At 37.5% G+C, this 16,475-nt stretch overlaps 1 long non-coding RNA gene across 1 annotated transcript; it reads right to left on the minus strand.

Moving 5' to 3' along the window:
* Positions 1-13,067: 13,067 nt before the first annotated feature.
* LOC138813042 (uncharacterized) lies at positions 13,068-15,989 on the minus strand. The gene is made up of 4 exons (XR_011367701.1): positions 15,888-15,989; positions 15,396-15,587; positions 14,653-14,695; positions 13,068-13,713 (listed from the first exon to the last, which is right to left on the minus strand). It is a non-coding gene; the product is annotated as an uncharacterized lncRNA (long non-coding RNA).
* Between the last annotated feature and the right edge of the window lie 486 nt (positions 15,990-16,475).

The raw sequence follows: 16,475 nt of genomic DNA on the forward strand, positions 1-16,475 counted from the left end.
GGTCCTGAGGTCTGTTCTTGTGTCAGTACCAAGCTCTTTTGATAACTATAGCTTTGTAGTAGTGTTTGAAATTTGGTATTGATATTCCTCCAGCAGTGATCTTTCTGTTGAGGATCGTTTTAGCTATTCGGGGTCTTTTATTGTTCCATATGAATTTTTGGTTTGCCTTTTCTATTTCGTTGAAGAATGAGGTTGGAATATTGATAGGTATCGCATTGAATTTGTAGATAGCCTTGGCAGGTAGTGCCATTTTCACGATGTTGATCCTTCCAATCCAGGAGCTTGGGAGATTTTTCCACTTTCTAAGTTCTGTTTTGATTCCCTTTTTCAGGTTTTTAAAGTTTTCATCATAAAGGTCCTAAACTTCTTTGATTATGTAAATTTCTACATATTTTATTTTTTGTGCACTATTATGAATTGCCTTCCTGATTTCACCCACGCTTTACTCATTGTTTTCATACAGATAATCCATTGATTATTGAGGGTGAATTTTATACCCTGCTTCTTTGCCAAAGTTTTGAATCAGCTTCAGTAATTTGGAAGTGGAGTCCGTGTGATTCTTTAAAATCATGTCAGCTGCAAGGGGTTTTATTTCATCTTTCCCAATTTGGAACCCCTTTATGTTTGCATCTTGTCTTATTGCGGTAGCTAAGCATTCTAATACTAAGTTGACGAGAAGTAGAGAGTTGACATCCTTGTCTCATTCCTAAGTTAAGAGGAAATGGGTTTATTTTTCCACCATTAAGTATAATGCTGGCTGTAGGTTTGTCATATACAGCCTTTATTGTATTGAGTAATGTTTCCTAGATTCCTAATTTTTTCAGAGCCATCATCATAAAGGGTTTGATGGATCTTTTCAAATGCTTTTTCTGCATCTATTGAGATAACTATGTGGTTCTTATCCTTGCTGTTTTTTGATGTGATGAGTTATATTAATTGATTTGTGTATATTGAACCAGATTTGCATCCCTGAAATGAAACATGTTAGATCGTGATGCGTGATTTTTTGGATGAATTTTTGAAGTAAATTGGCCAAAATTTTGTGGAGAAGTTTTGCTTAATATTCATCAAAGAAATGAGTCTATAGTTCTTGTTATTTGATGAGTCCCTGCCTGTTTTTGGAATAAGGGTTATTATGGCTTCATAGAATGAGTTCGGTAGTGAATTTTCCCTTTCAATTTCATTGAAGAGTTGGAGGATTATTGGTTTGAGCTCTGCTTTGAAGGACTTGTAGAATTCTGCTGTAAATCCATCTGTTGCTGGCATTTTCTTAGATAGAAGGTCTCTTATTGCTGATTTTATTTCAATCCTTGATATGGGGCTGTTAAGATGGTTTATCTCATCTTGGTTCATTTTTGGCATGTCCATATTTGCTAGGAAAAGGTCCATTTATGCCACATTCTCACACTTATTAATATAAAGGTTTGAGAAGCATTCCCTTATAATGTTCTGAATCTTGTTTCTGTGGTGATGTTTCTTTCCATTCTCATCTCTGAATTTATTTATTTGGGTGTGTTTTCTTTTTCTGATAAGATTTGCTAACAGTCTTTCAATTTAGTTAATTTTTCGAAGAACCAACTCTTTGTTTTGTGGATTCCTTCTACGGATTTTTTAAAAATTCTAATTCATTTAATTCCTACTTAATTTTAAGTATTTCTTTCCATCTACTGGGTTGGGGTTTATCTTGTTGTTCTTTCTCAAGGAGGTTCAGATATCTCATAAAATTGTTGGTTTAAGGTCTCTCCAATTTGTTGATGTAGGAACTCAGAGCTATCAACTTCCATCTGAGTACTGCCTTTGCTCTATCCCAGAAGAGCTGGTAATTTGTGTGTTCATTTTTGTTGAATATCATGAATATTTGAATTTACTTACTAATCTCTTCCATGACACACTGGTGATTCAACAGTATGTTGTTCAGCCTCCATGTGTTACAGGACTTTCATTGGTGCCTTTTGGTGTTGAGTTCTAATTTTATTCCCTTGTGGTGTGAGAGAATGCATGGCAAAACTTCAATGTTTCTGAATTTGGACAAGTTTGCTTCATGACCTAAAATGGGGTCTATTTTGGAAACTGTTCCGTGTGATGCTGAGAAAAACGTGTATTCTGATGCTGCTGGATGAAATATTTGGTAGATGTCTGTTATATCTAGTTGATCCATGCAGTTGTTTAGATCTGCAGTTTCTCTGTTGAGTTTTTGCCGATTTGATCTATCTCGTGGGTATAGTGGTGACTTAAACACTTTATAATTTATATCTTTGGATCTATGTGAGATTTGAGGGAAAGTAGTGTTTCTTGGATAAATCTGGGTGATCCGTTGTTTGCCAAATAGAGATTTAGAATTGTAATATCCTCCTGAAGGGGAGATCCCTTAATTAGTATGTTGAGACCTTCTTTATGTCTTCTCACTAATTGTAATTTGAAGTCTATTTTTTCTGATATCAGGATTGCCATTCAAGCCTCTTTATGGGGACCACTTGCTTGGTAGAATTTGTTCCAGACTTTCACTTTCAAAATGTGTTTGTTTGTATGAGCAAGTTGTGACTCCTGAAGGCAGCAGATAGAAGGATCTTGCTTTTTAATCCAACTAAACAGTCTGTCACTTAATTGGAGAGTTAAGTCCATTAATGTTGAGAGTTAGGACTGAGAAGTGTTTGGGAGTTCCTGCAATGCTATCCAACTTCTTGGGGGCTGGAGCAATTGGATTCTTCCTATAGTTCTTGGATTCTCAGTTTGGGTGCAGTTTCTTGGTCTTTATTGTGGTCTTGTTGGTTTTCTATGTGTAGCACATCGTTAAGTATTTTTTATTGGGCCAGTTTGTTGGAGATCCATTGTTTCAGTTTTTCTTTGCTATGGAATGTTTTTATTTTACCTTCAGTTATGAAGGAGAGCTTAGCTGGGCACAGTATGATTGATTGATAGTTGTTTTTCCTTAGGACATGGCCTACATCATTCCAGGCTCTTCTTGATTTAATTGTCTCGATTGAGAAATCTGAGCTGATTCTAATTGGTTTCCCTTTGTAAATAGTTGATCTTTTTTACTTGACAGCTTTAAGGATTTTTTCCTTGGAATTGATCCTGTATGGATTATAATGTAATGGTGAGATATCCTTCTCTAGTCTGGTCTATTTGCGGTTCTAAAGTTTCTTGTATCTGAATAGGCCTATCTTTTTGCATGTTTGGGAAGTTCTCTGCTAGGATCATGTTAACTAAATTTCCTAGACCACTAAATTCTGTCTCTAGGTGCTGCTCTACCCCCATTATCCTCAGATTAAGTTTTCTGTGAGTGTCTTCAAAATGTTGAATAGATCTATCATATTTCTTGGATTTGTCTTGTATAGTTGTATGTTCTTTCTCTGTCCTCAATCCCTCAAATTTGCTCCTCTGCATGGTATAAGCTACTGTAGAGACTTTCTACTTTGTTTTTTTAAATTTCTTTTCCTTCTAATTGGTCAGCTTTGATGGCTTCAAATTCTTTGTTGGAGCTTTGTTTTAGATCTTGTAAGAAGTTCTTTACCTCCTTAATTTGGTGTTGTGTTTATTCTCAAATCACGTACTTGATTGGTTATGGTTTCCTTGTACTCCCATTCCTTCTGTTGGGATCCATTCAGCATTCCCTTTGTGGTCTCCCTGAATTCTTTCAGCTTTCTGTTTATGGATTCCATGAATGCCTCTATTGATATTTGTCTCTTGTCATACCACTCTCCCAAGTCCTGTATTACTCTTTGATTAGCTTCCTCATGTTCATGCATTTCCTGTAGTTCTCTTTGACTGTTTTCAGCCTGCTCATGCAATTCCTGTATTTCTCTTTGACTGTTCTGATCCTGCTCATGCAATTCCTGTATCAATCTTTGAGGAGCTTCCTCACTCTCATGAGATTCCAGTATTAATCTTTGGTTTGCCTCTCTCTCCCTATCACGCTCACATTGAATCCTTTGCAGGTTTTCAATCTTTTCATTCACCATGTTTACCAGTAGTGTTTGTAGAGATTTTTGGGAACTCTCTTTTGGATTATACATTAACTATTCTGTCAAATGATTTTCCTGAGTGGGAGTTCAGATAACTGGACTTGCAATTTTCCTTGTGTTTTTCCGGTTTGTTCTGCCCAGTTGGTATGAAAGTCACACCAATTTTTTGTTAGAACAAAATTTTAAGGCAAGTATCATCAAAGTTCTGTAGTTGCACAGACAAAAGTCTGCAGATACAATATTTTTCAACAGATACAATTTATTCAACATCAAACAACTATGGCTTAATGGGCTAAGAACAGCAAAGAAGAATTTGGCAAATCACAAATTATTAATTTTAGGTGGAAATGTGGGCAAAAATAGGATTAGAGGGATGTGGAGAGTTAAAAGGAGTGTGAATTTAACCAAGTCCTAATCTTAGAGAGGGAAATGGATTAGGCAGAATGCTAGAAGCAAGATTAAGAAAAAAAATGGAAATACAAAAATTTAAATTTAAAAAGTGAAACACTTAAAATTATGTGTTTAATGATGATATTGAGAGACGAAAAGGACAGGATGAGATGATGGGAGGGGAAAAAAAGGAGACATGAAAAACTAAAAATTCTTTAAATTAGTTACTTGAAAATTATATAGGTATAAAGAGAGATAATACTGCTCTTAAAGAATTTTAGCGTAAGAGTTTGTGAACTGAGTAATAAATTTCTGGATTAAGTTGTACACAACGGGGCATAATGTCTAATATTCGACGATGGGTAAATATCTGGGGATGATCCGAATAACAATTAAGTCTCACAAAAAAGAAAGAGAAAAAAAAGAAAAGAATAAAATAAGGACCAAAAGGTCAGAAGAGATTTTATAAAAAAGCACACACACACACACATTTACACCTAAAATAATAATGATGAGAAGAAAAAGATTAATTGAAAACATTATTTTTTAAAAAAAATTAAAATTAAAGAAAGGTACAAAAAGACTTCTTTGATTATTTTTGTGGGGGTAGAATGTGAAGATATTCTATCTCCCCTGTGTCCATAACCAGTCTCTTGGTGGCGTCTCTGGTCTGCTTGTGGTGTTTGTTTTTCCTGTGGCTTGATTAGTTGCTTACGTCAGTTTGTTTGAGCAGGCAGAAAAATGTTCGGCATTACCCATAATTTTGTGATCCTCCTCCCAGGCTAGTTCAGTGGGAAGGAGATCTGCTTTGAGTATCACAAAAGAGGGAGATGGCTGTTTCTTCTAGTTTTGAGATGCTGTGATGAGGCTAGGTTCTGGGTAGGGTTGAGGCCTCTCAGCAAACAGTTGCTTTTCCCTGAGGCGCTAGCTCCTGAGATACACAGCCCAGTCTGGATCCATTCTCAGCATTTATGTTTACTGAATTTCAATTGATTGTCAAGGTTGCTGTAGGGAGGGGCAGCCTCTGGCTCTGTTTACAGAGTGAAGAAAGTCACTCCTCCAAGGGCAGGGCTTCTTTGCCTGGGCTGGGTGACTTCTCTTGGGTGGAACTGAGCATGGCAAGTCAGGTCAGGTTCCTGTGATCTCCTAAATGGATCTTGCTTTCTTCCAAGGCCTGAGTTAGAGATAGCTGTTCAAATGGGCCTTTGTCAGTATCAAAGATGGAGATCTCTGGTGGTGGTGGCAGGGTGGGGTGGCCTTACCTACTCTGTTCGCTGAGAAGGAGTGAGGATGTCAGTGTTCCACTCACGTCAGAATCTTGGTTCCTTTTCCGTCAGTTCTTACTGATGTTGAGTAGATTCTGCTGTCCCGCTGTGTCTGGCATCTTTGTCCTGGACTCTTTGTTATAGGTATGGCGCCTATGGCCACTGCCACTGCTGCCACAGCTGGCACAGCCATGGCTACCAGCAAGTGCTCTGATCTGTCTCCTTGCCTGGATTTTCCCTCTCTGGACAAACTCTCTGTACTGTAATGGGACACTTGGTGTGATTCTCTAACCTAGGACTGTTCACTAGAACAGTAAAACTGCTATGTGAGAGCTTGTTTAGCTCTAGTTTCTCCCCCACTCTCCCTCTGAACACATTTTTTGCCTCTTATTGAAGTATATCTGATATTTTAAAGTAGATTTGTCTAAATATAATTAAGTTGATCAATTATTTCATTAGGACAATGTTGGCCAGATTTATTTCTAGTAAATCTTATCCCTTATAATATATGAGAACATGCTGTGTTAGTCTCCTATTAATATGACAAATATTTTTATAAAATTAACTTCAAAGGAGGAAAGATTAATCTTGGTTTCTGATTTTATACCTTTCAATTTACATTTCTTTTTCTCATTGCTTTTGGTTGGTGATGGTACAGTACCCCATATCAGGAACATGTGATGGAGTATGTGTATTCCTGGAAGCGAGGAAGTAAAGAAAAGTAAGAATAGGAGTGAGAAAGGGAGAAAGGGGAGGTGGGGAAGAAGGAGAGGGAGAAGGAAAAGGAGAAGGAGACAGAGAAGTAAACGAAGGAAGAGGAAAAAAGGACTTTGATCTTAAACCTTCTTTGATGACAAGTTCTCAGTGACCTAATCTCTATAACTATGCCCACGTGAAAGGTTTCACCTCTTTATGGCAACATAGTGAAACCTAATTATTAATCCCAATCCTTTATTATTTCAGATTTAATTTCTAGACTGATGGGTAGATCTTTCTATACAATTGTGATAACTTCTATTCCTAAACACCAGAGATGCTATTTGGCATAGAGGTGGTTTGGTTATACCATTGCTGGAGAGATGAATGAAATATTTTGAGCACAAATACATTTTATTTAATGGATAAGGATGTTCCCAGAGGTTTCATTTTGTGACCTTCAAAAATGACTATTTCATCTAACTCATAATGACTTGAATTTTTCATAATTTTATGGCATTTCCATTCAAGTATTTGTCATCAACAGTGAGGTTCTTTCCTTCAAGTTGAAGGAAAAATAAATACTATCACAATCTTTATCAGAATTATTCTTTAGAGAGTAGGTATAATATGAATTTCCTACCATTCAAAAATTAGTTATCTTCAAGTCTATAGGAATAATTGGATAAGTGATTAAATATCCTGCTTTAGTTTTCTTATAATGAGGTTGATTCAATTTCTAAAAATCACTGTTGACATAAAATACATGAAATTCAGTGTTTCTCTGATATGACTTAGTAATCAAAAACCTCAGAAATACATGATTTGTAATCAAGATTTTTATATACTCACAAAATGTATGAATTTACAAAACCTAAGTTTAGGTTTAAAAGAATAGAAAATCACGTGCCCACAGTATATAATATTTAATTTAATGAAAAATTGCTTCATTCAGCCTGACAGAGCCTTTTGCTTTCAGCTTATATGAGAAATTTGATTAACAATCCCTTTTTTGCTTTTGAATGATAGAGTATTGCAATTTGTCTAAAGATTCTGTAATTTAAACCTTTGCGTGCATAATTTTTCATAAAAATGAAACATTTTTCACAATGCAGGTTCAGGTTTAATAAATGAATAAATATCTAAATGTTAATTTGTTAAACTGAGCCTCTAGAATTCAAAAAATACAATTTACTTTATTGTTGGATATATTAAATCTGTGCTAAATATGGGTGTCTCAAGCTTGTAATCCTCGCTACTCAGGAAGCTGGGGTACAAAGTCAGCCTTGGCAAAAAGTTTGTGAGACATATCTCAATTAATCACACACACACATTACAACACACACACACACACACACACACACACACACACACACACACACACACACACACACACACACACACACACACACAAAGCCAGAAATAGAATTGAGGCTCAAATGATAGACCAATACCCTTGAGGAAAAAAACAAGAACAACTAAGGGATAGTTCTTGAGTTAAAATCACAAGAACAAAACCCACACACAAGCAATATTATGCCTAAATGCTTATTTTAGTTTGAAGAAATAAACAATATCATGAAAATAATATTTGTTACATATCTTGGAACATTTGAGAAGTTGCTTTTAGTATAATTTGTCTTAAGATATAACATAGGTTATTAAAATTAATATTAATCTAGTTAATATTTGTAATCACTCATAACACCTTACAGTACAACAGTTCAGATTTTTTCTATTGCCATAAGAAATATTCTGAGTAAAAGGAAGAGAGGAATATTAGACGAAAGGAGAAAGAAAGAAAAAGGAAGAAAGAAAAAAAGAAAGAAAGAAGGAAGGAAAAGGAAGGAAGGAAGAAAGGAAGAAAGGAAGGAGAGAAAGAGAGAGGTACGGATGGAGGGAAGGAAGGAGGAAGCAAAGAAGAAAGGAAGGAAGGATGGAAGAGAAGGAGAAAGAATGGGACAAAACAATTTAATTTATAAAATCTCTTTAGCCCAACATAAACTCCATGTAATGAATCCTTAATAAAGTCAAGTTTGGAATTTTCACTTCTTTGCATGTTATCCATGCATGAATGAAACCAACAAATGAAGGATCATAAATAACTAGGTGAATCTGTTTGCATTTGTAGTAATATGTATGCGAATTTTTTTCTCATTTTTATACATCATCAAATAACTATTTACAAACAATTTACATTTAGTTATAAATGTTCTAAAAATTGATGAAACTAAAGGATTTCAATATATTATATAATGTGAATACAAGTATTTTTAATGTTATTAATATTAAAGTCTTCATGTTATATTAATTATGAAAAATTATTATGCATTTTATCAGAAGAATTAGCATCCTCTGATTTTGGTGTCTGTGGGTGTCCTAATAGCAGACCGTAATTAAAATCAAATGAAATATTGATTTGAGATTTCCCCAATTGCTTGATGTAGGCATTCAAAGCTGTAAATTTTCCACTAAGTATTGCATTTAATATGTCCCTGAGGAGCTGGTATTTTGTGTGTTCATTTTTGTTAAATTCCAGAAACTTTCAGATTTCTATTCTAATCTCTTCAGTGCCCCACTGGTCATAAAGCAGTGTGTTGTTCACTCTTCATGGGTTTGACCTTTTTTTTTTTTTTGCTTTAGCTGTTTAATTCTAAGTTTATTCTGTTGTGGTCTGAAAAGATATGTGAATTCAATTAATTTTCTTTCAATTTGGACATAATTTCTGTGTGACATAGGATAGGTTCTATTTTGGAGAATCTTCCATGACCTGCTGTGAAGAATGTATATACTGATACTGAATGTATGTTCTGTAGATGTCTGTTAGGGGTAGGTGGTCAATGTAGTTATTTAGGTCTTCAGTTTATTGGTTGAGTTTTTCCAGTATAACCAATTGATGGATGACAATGATGGGTTGAGATGTGTTTTTAGGTTGTGTAGTATTTGGTTGATGATGTAGGGTGGTCCAGGATTCAGGGCATTGATATTTACACTTGTTATATCCTCCTAATTGAGAGTTGCCTTTCTCAACATGTAATGTCTCTTCCTACTAATTTTAATTTGAATTCTATTTTATCTTATTTTAGTAATTCTACTATGGCCTGTTTATGGAGTCCATTTACTTGAAAATTTTATTTCCAGCCTTTCAGTTTGAGTACGTTTGTTTTTGTCAATAAAATGTATCTCTTGTGGACACTGGATGGCTGTGTCTTGTTTTTTGATACTAGTATCTGATCTGTTTTCTAATTGGTAATTTAATTCCATTGATATTGAAAGTTAAGACTGAGAAATATGTTATGTTATAGCCCTGCTGTTAGGAGCTGTGCCTCATCTACTGTTAATATATTTACCTTGTTCTCTGGTAGGGAGCATTTTATATAACCAGATCCTGTTCTTCTTGATCTTCTCTATATAGGATATATTTAATTAACTTCTACCCTGCTTATTTGGTGGAGATACATTGTTTCAAGTTTTCTTTGTCATGAAATATTTTTATATATCCTTTAAATGTAAAGGAGAGTTTGGCTTGGGACCATATTCACTATTGGTAGTTGTTTACCCTTAGTGTTTGTCATATATTATGCCAGGCTCCCCTTTTTATGCCTAGAAAAGTTGAGCATTTCTTCATGAGTCTAATGACCATTTTTATTTCCTCTTCAGAGAAGTCTCTCTTTAAGTCTTTAGCCCACTTAGTTATCGAGTAGTTGTTTCTTTGAGGATTTGTTGTCAGGTGATTTAATTTTTTGAGTCCTAAGTATAATTTAGATATAAGACCTCATCCGTTTTATGACTCGTGAAGATATTCTCCCAGAACGTGGGCTTTCTATTGATCTTGTTAGCTATGACCTTTGCCTTGCAGAAGCTCTGATGTTTCATGCAATCCCAATTTTCCAAACTTTCTTTGATTTCTTTTGTTTCCAGTTCTCTCTTAAGAAAATTTCGGCTTGTGCTAAAAAGCCCTAGACTTTCTCCTATTCCTTCAGGTAATGTTTTCATGGTGTCTTCTTTTATTTTGAGGTGTTTGATCTATTTGGAGTTGATTCTCCTGCAGGGTATTATATACAGATCTAGCTTTAGTTTTCTACAGGTGTTGAAGCAATTTTGTCAACACCATTTACTCAAAAGGCTGTCTTTCTTCCATTCTAATTTTTAGCCCCCTTGTCAAAGATTACGTGGCTATAGGTCAGTGGGTTTATTTCTGAGTCTTCAGTCTTATTCCATTGATCCTCAGGTCTGTTCTTGTGCCAGTAACAAGCTGTGTTTTACTATGGCTTTTTAGTAGAGTTTGAAATTTGGAACTGATAGTGCTCCAGTGCTGTTCTTTCTGCTATGGATTGGCAAACCCAGAGCTAGCATTATACTTAATGGTGAAAATTTAAAGCCATTTCTTATAAATTCAGGAATGAGATAAAAAGTCTGCTCTCTCCACTACTCTTCAACTTTGTATTAGAATGCTAGCTGGGGCAATAATACAAGATGCAAACTTAAAGGTCTCCAAATAGGGAAAGATGAAGTAAAACTCTCCCTCTTTGCAGATGATATGATCCTGTATTTAAAGAACCACATGGACTCCACTCCCAAATTATTGAGCTCATCAGAAACTTTGGCAAACTAGCCAAGTATAAAATTCACCCTCAGGAATCAATGGCTTTCCTGTATTCCAATAATGTTAAGATTGCGGGTGATATTAGGAAAGCAACCCCTTTTTAAAAGCCACACAAGAAATAAAATATCTAGGAGTTAAGAAGGACCTCTATGAAAGACATTTTCAAAACCTGAAAAAGAAAATGAAAGCAGAACTAAGGAAGTGGGAAACCACCCATGCTCATGGATTGGGAGGAATAACACCATGAAAATGGCAATACTGCCAAAGGTTATATCCAAATTCAATGTGATACCTACCAATATCCCAATCTCACTCTTCAATGAAATAGAAGTAATCCAAAAATACATATGGAACAATTGAAAACCCAAATAACACTGAGGTTTTTTTAGTGATTCTCATTTTGTATTAACACTTTGATTCTAGAAAGTAATCTACGGATTTTAACTTTCTTCCCTCCCTTTGGATAAAGCTCAAAAAACCCTGCCTCTAACTCCCAAGACACTTAACTCTTAGGTCTGGACAATTGTTCTTAGATAGTGGATTACTTAATTGTATTTTGAACGCATAAAACATGCATATAGAAATCTCACATTTTGATCTCATGAGAAAACAGCCTTTACTCCACTCTCAGATTTATTTCCTGAAATGCATTTTTAAAGAGAATATGTTTTCATTTTTAGATGAAAGGCTTGTAGGAAACTATTTTCATAACCTGGCTCCTCCTCCTGCACCTCAACACCTAAAACACAAATTTCAAAACGCATTTAAAAGAAACAATACAAAAACCAAACACTGGGAATGCTCAGATGCAGAACATTTTACAAAACCCAGAATATAACTCTGCTGTCTGAGGGAGGGGCTCTCTGAATAAATTAACAAACAAACCCAAAAGAGCATCCAGGAGTATCGGATGGGAGTGTCCCTGGCTGCTACTCCATGGACAAGGAGCATGGAATGGCTTCCTAAGCCTGCTGGCGAATGCGTGGGGGAAAGTTTCCTTGCCAGTCTGAGTACAAAAGTTGGCATCACCCTGCTTGGGCCTGTCTTTTTTGTCTTTTCCCCACAGCAGAACAAAATCAACCCCTCCTCCACGGCTGATAAATACTGTACAAACTGATCCACAGAGTGGCATCTGTTCAGTCTGCACTCCTTCCTAGGTGGGTGGACCTTGTCCCGTAGTATGCGTGTACTCCCAGGGGCTGATCCTCATGGACCCGGCCCAAGGGACAGGGGGGTGCTAGATGTGAGTCAGTGGCACTGTGTTATTCATGCAGCAGCTGCCAGGTTGCTGCCCTAGCCCAACAACAGGTGCACCCTGATCTTCTTCCACAGTCCCAGGCGAGGGGTGCTCACAACGGCCCTAGGTGGGCAGGCTTCCAGTAGGATCCTACTTCACCAGAGGGACCAGCATGCCTGATTAAGTGGCTGCAGCCTGAATTAATTATTAATTATTTAATTGTTTAATGGAGCAGTATTTTTGCCAGTTGTGAGGCTTGAACTCTGAGCCTGGGCACTGTCCCTAAGCTCTTCAGCTCAAGACCAGTGCTCTACCACTTGAGCCATAATGCCACTTCCAGCTTTATCTGCTTATGTAGTGCTGAGGAATTGAACCCAGGGCCTCATGCATGCAAAGCGAGCACTCTACCACTGAGCCACCTTCTCAGCCCTGGAGCAGTTTTAAAGAAAATGATTCACATTACTGTATGATATTATTGGAGAGTAACTTTTCTTCCATATGTGCCCAAAGCACAATGAAATGTAAACAGATTTGAACTCACGGTTGGAAGAGTATCCTACATACCACTATAAGTATTGTGACATTTGTCCAAATTGACAGAACAGCTTTCTAGGACCTCTAACCTGCTATTTCATAGACCTTTTGTAGCCACCTTATTTCCCCATACAGGCATGGCCTGGCTTCCTTGCCGCTCCCTGTGCATTTAACAGTTCAGTAATATGCAGTAGGCTCTCTTGTACAGCACCCTGTCACTCTGTTATCCCCCCACAGAACACGTATGCACAATGCTTCAGATTGTAGGCTTAAAAAACATAATTAGGATTCATGAATACTAGATTATATAAAAAACACTAACATTTTAATAAAGTTAGAAAAATAGAATGAGCATTTTATAACCATCAGGACAAAAAAAATACAGGTTTTCCCAGGAATGGGGGAAGGAATCTCTAAATCTAGATTGGCTTCTAAGTTGCCTTCAGAAAAAATTCTGCCTCAGAGTCCTAAAAGGGATTTACTTCCTCATTAAAGACAGGGTTTTCTTCCTGAGTCCAAGGAGGGACAGATTCTAATTTCTCAATTGCAAACTGGATCCCCTTCAGGAGGACAGATTGGTCAGGATATTCTGTGAAGAAAGATTCCCTTTCCTCAACTGAATCTAGATTTTGGACCTCACTTATTGGTTTTCCTGAAGATACACTGGGGTCATTTTCCATTAGCATACATTTACACTGCATACCAAGACATGTCTTTTTTACTTGTTTGGAGCTAATCTAGGTGGATTATCAACATCAATGGAAGATATTCTGGATCATCTTCTTCCTTGGCAGTAAGTGCAGCTACTCCTGCTTCACATGTGGGGTTCAGAACCAGTGGGATGTCCACAGGACTCAAAACCTGCTTGGGCCTTTCTATATATTAAAAAAACACCCTCTATGTTCACATGCCTTCTGGAGATCAGTAATGTTTTCTGATCTCCATGAGTCATCATAAACGACATCACTGATGGGTTCTTTATCTGGAGAACTGCAGGAGCTGCTCTACTGTGATACAAACCTGAGAATGGAAATAGGTACAGGAGTCTTAAAACTCAAGAAGTTAAGGTGTGACAAACTTTCATGAGAATCTAATGGGGGAAGCTGTAGAACTTGAGTTTGGACTGAACACTGATGAGAAGTTAGCATGTTTCTAATGAGTGGCTACTTCCACGTTCCTTCAAAGGAGAACAGATATTACCTGGCAAAGAATATCCATAAAAGGATATTTTGCCAAGCTGGGGAGTACAAGGGCTCTATGCCCATCCTGCCCATGCCTAAAGACCCAAGTTCCATCCATATTCACCAGCTCTGAGGTTTCTAAACAAGGACTTCTTCCATTTTTTCTTGGTCTCATGGGCCATGCGTTCTTCTAGCTGGTCCAGAAGAATATGTAAGCAGAAGAGCAAGTCTAAAGAGGGCATCTTGAGCTTGACATACTGTGTAAGTTCTTTCAGGGTGTCATGGTTCTTGTTCTCATAGAAATCATCAAGGTAGAAGTCCATCCACATAGGGAAGATGGAACAAACTAGGCTATGGGCAGATTGGTGACAAGGAAAATGAGAGCCTTTCCTCCCCATCCTGAGCTTTGTACTATAGCCTCTTTCTGGCGGGACTTGCATGTTGTAGGAAGAGACTCCTGCAAGCAGGATGCTCCTCACAACCCACTTCTAGAAATTTCTCAAATATAATCATCTAAAATTCTCCCTATGTTAGGAGGAGAAGGTTGTTTCCCCTCTTGATCTGACTTGCTATACATACCCCCCTCGTCATCCATGAGAGTCCAAAACCACAACCACACCCACACTGTGTAATCTGCTATCCACTGAAGTGCCAAGCCTCAACCCCCTGGTGAAAATCACAACTGGTGTGCAAAGAAGGAAGTTGACTTTGATTCAGACACCTCAAAGATACCCAGTTTTCAAAGACAGAACTTCTCTTTGTGTCAACGTCCACTTACTTCTTCATCTTGTTCATCTTCCTCCCAGTTACGGTAGAAGGATCTGTACCAATGGGAGGAGAGAAGGAAGTTAACTCTATGCTTCTCCTTTTCTGAACTAACAGGACAGACATGGGACTGGTTAAGTCACATATGGTAATGTAAACATAACAGACAAAAAGTAGAGATATGTCTACACAATTTCATGGAAATTCTGTGAGGATGCTTATCAGCATTTGTCCAAATAAATGTCCCATGGCTCATGCCTCTAATCCTACTAATCAGGAGGGTGAGATCTAAGGATCACAGTTTGAACCCAGTCTAGTTTGTAAAATTCTAAAGACACTTATCTTCAATTAACCAGCCAAAGGCCAGACCTGGTATTGGAGCTTAAATGGTAGAGTGATATGAACAGAACAGCACTCAGGCCCCAAGTTCAAGTTCCATTCTTTCTTCCATCTATATTCCTTCAAAGGCCTCCAAGATAGTGATTTCCTAGGTGAGGGTGGATGTTGGGTGACACTGGCTCATTCCTTTAATCCTAGTCTCTCAGCAAGCAAACTGTTAAGGCTCCACTAGCTTCTGAGGAAAATGAAATGTTCTGGCAGGCCACTCGTAAGGAGTTATCCAGGGAGTGCACTTCTTTGTCTCAAGCCAAGCTCCTGTGATAAAACCCCATTGAAACAGTCTCAGAGAGGTACCAAGTATTCCAATAATCTGCCAGGGGGTCTCATCAGTCCTGGATTTGAATGAGGAACACTCACTTTTTAAACAATATCCAGCAACTGCTCCATTGTCTCCCACTCTCTATAGTGGCGGTGGAAGTTTCCAACATAGAAGAGATCACCTTTCTGGTAGGCAGGGATCAGGTCCATTACCAGTATTTCCAACAAGCCTGAGTCCAAGCTCCATATATTATAAGGCACATTCAGGATTTGAGCAGACTCATTGTCACACTAAGGTGGTAAAAAGAATGAATCTTTGAAACATGGAAATGGGAGTACACTTCAAAATGAGTAATAGAGTAATAGGATTGAAAAGTACACAGTAAATATTTTATCAATATACCCATATAAAAACACAAGAAGAAGCCTGTACTGTGGGCTAGAATGAGATTAAATAGGTTTCCTGTCATAGTTACACCTGACCTGAGTTGACTTGTGATTCCCTTTATTTCTTCTTATAAAAAGGCCTGAGACATTGGATTCGTGGTTTGGCACTGATCCAATGTCTGCAGTATCGAGTGAGGCACTCACCCCTCTCATGCCTGGGACCTGATTCTCTTGAACTTTGAAAGCAATACAGGAATGTCTTTCTTGTTTCTGAGCCACAGGCCAAGTGAGCTGGCTAGAGCTGACTGTAAGTTACAGTTGCCTGGGTCTCAGAGTTCCATATTCTATTCCATTGTGAGGGAAGTAGTGTCATCTCTCAGAGCCCAATGATCTAAGCTGCTTACTCACATAAGACCATCCCAAAGAAAAACGGGAGGCTGAAATTTCCCCTCCCACATCACTCTATACAAATGTGGACATTGTCAAATCCCAACATCCTCAGGTAGGCCTAGGAACCAGCATGGTCTCAGCCTCAAGGAAGCTTTACTAGGTGAGATCCATGCCTTATTCCTTATTTTTCACTATTCCTCTTGTTCTGCAAAAATCATTTTGCCTCTTAGGGCCCTCTCAGCCTGCCATGTGCTTTTTGCATCTACTTCCTAGGACACTGTTTGGTTCATGTTTCCTAATCTTTTGTTTGCTCTTGAAGCCCCTGTGTGCTGTAATCTGCCCAAAAGACAAATACTTAGAGGTGGGAACAATCATAAAAATATTGAAAAAAATTTACACATA

This window comes from Dipodomys merriami, unplaced genomic scaffold, assembly GCF_024711535.1.
Source record: "Dipodomys merriami isolate MVZ:Mamm:240054 unplaced genomic scaffold, mDipMer1.0.p SCAF_58, whole genome shotgun sequence".
NCBI lineage: Eukaryota > Metazoa > Chordata > Mammalia > Rodentia > Heteromyidae > Dipodomys > Dipodomys merriami.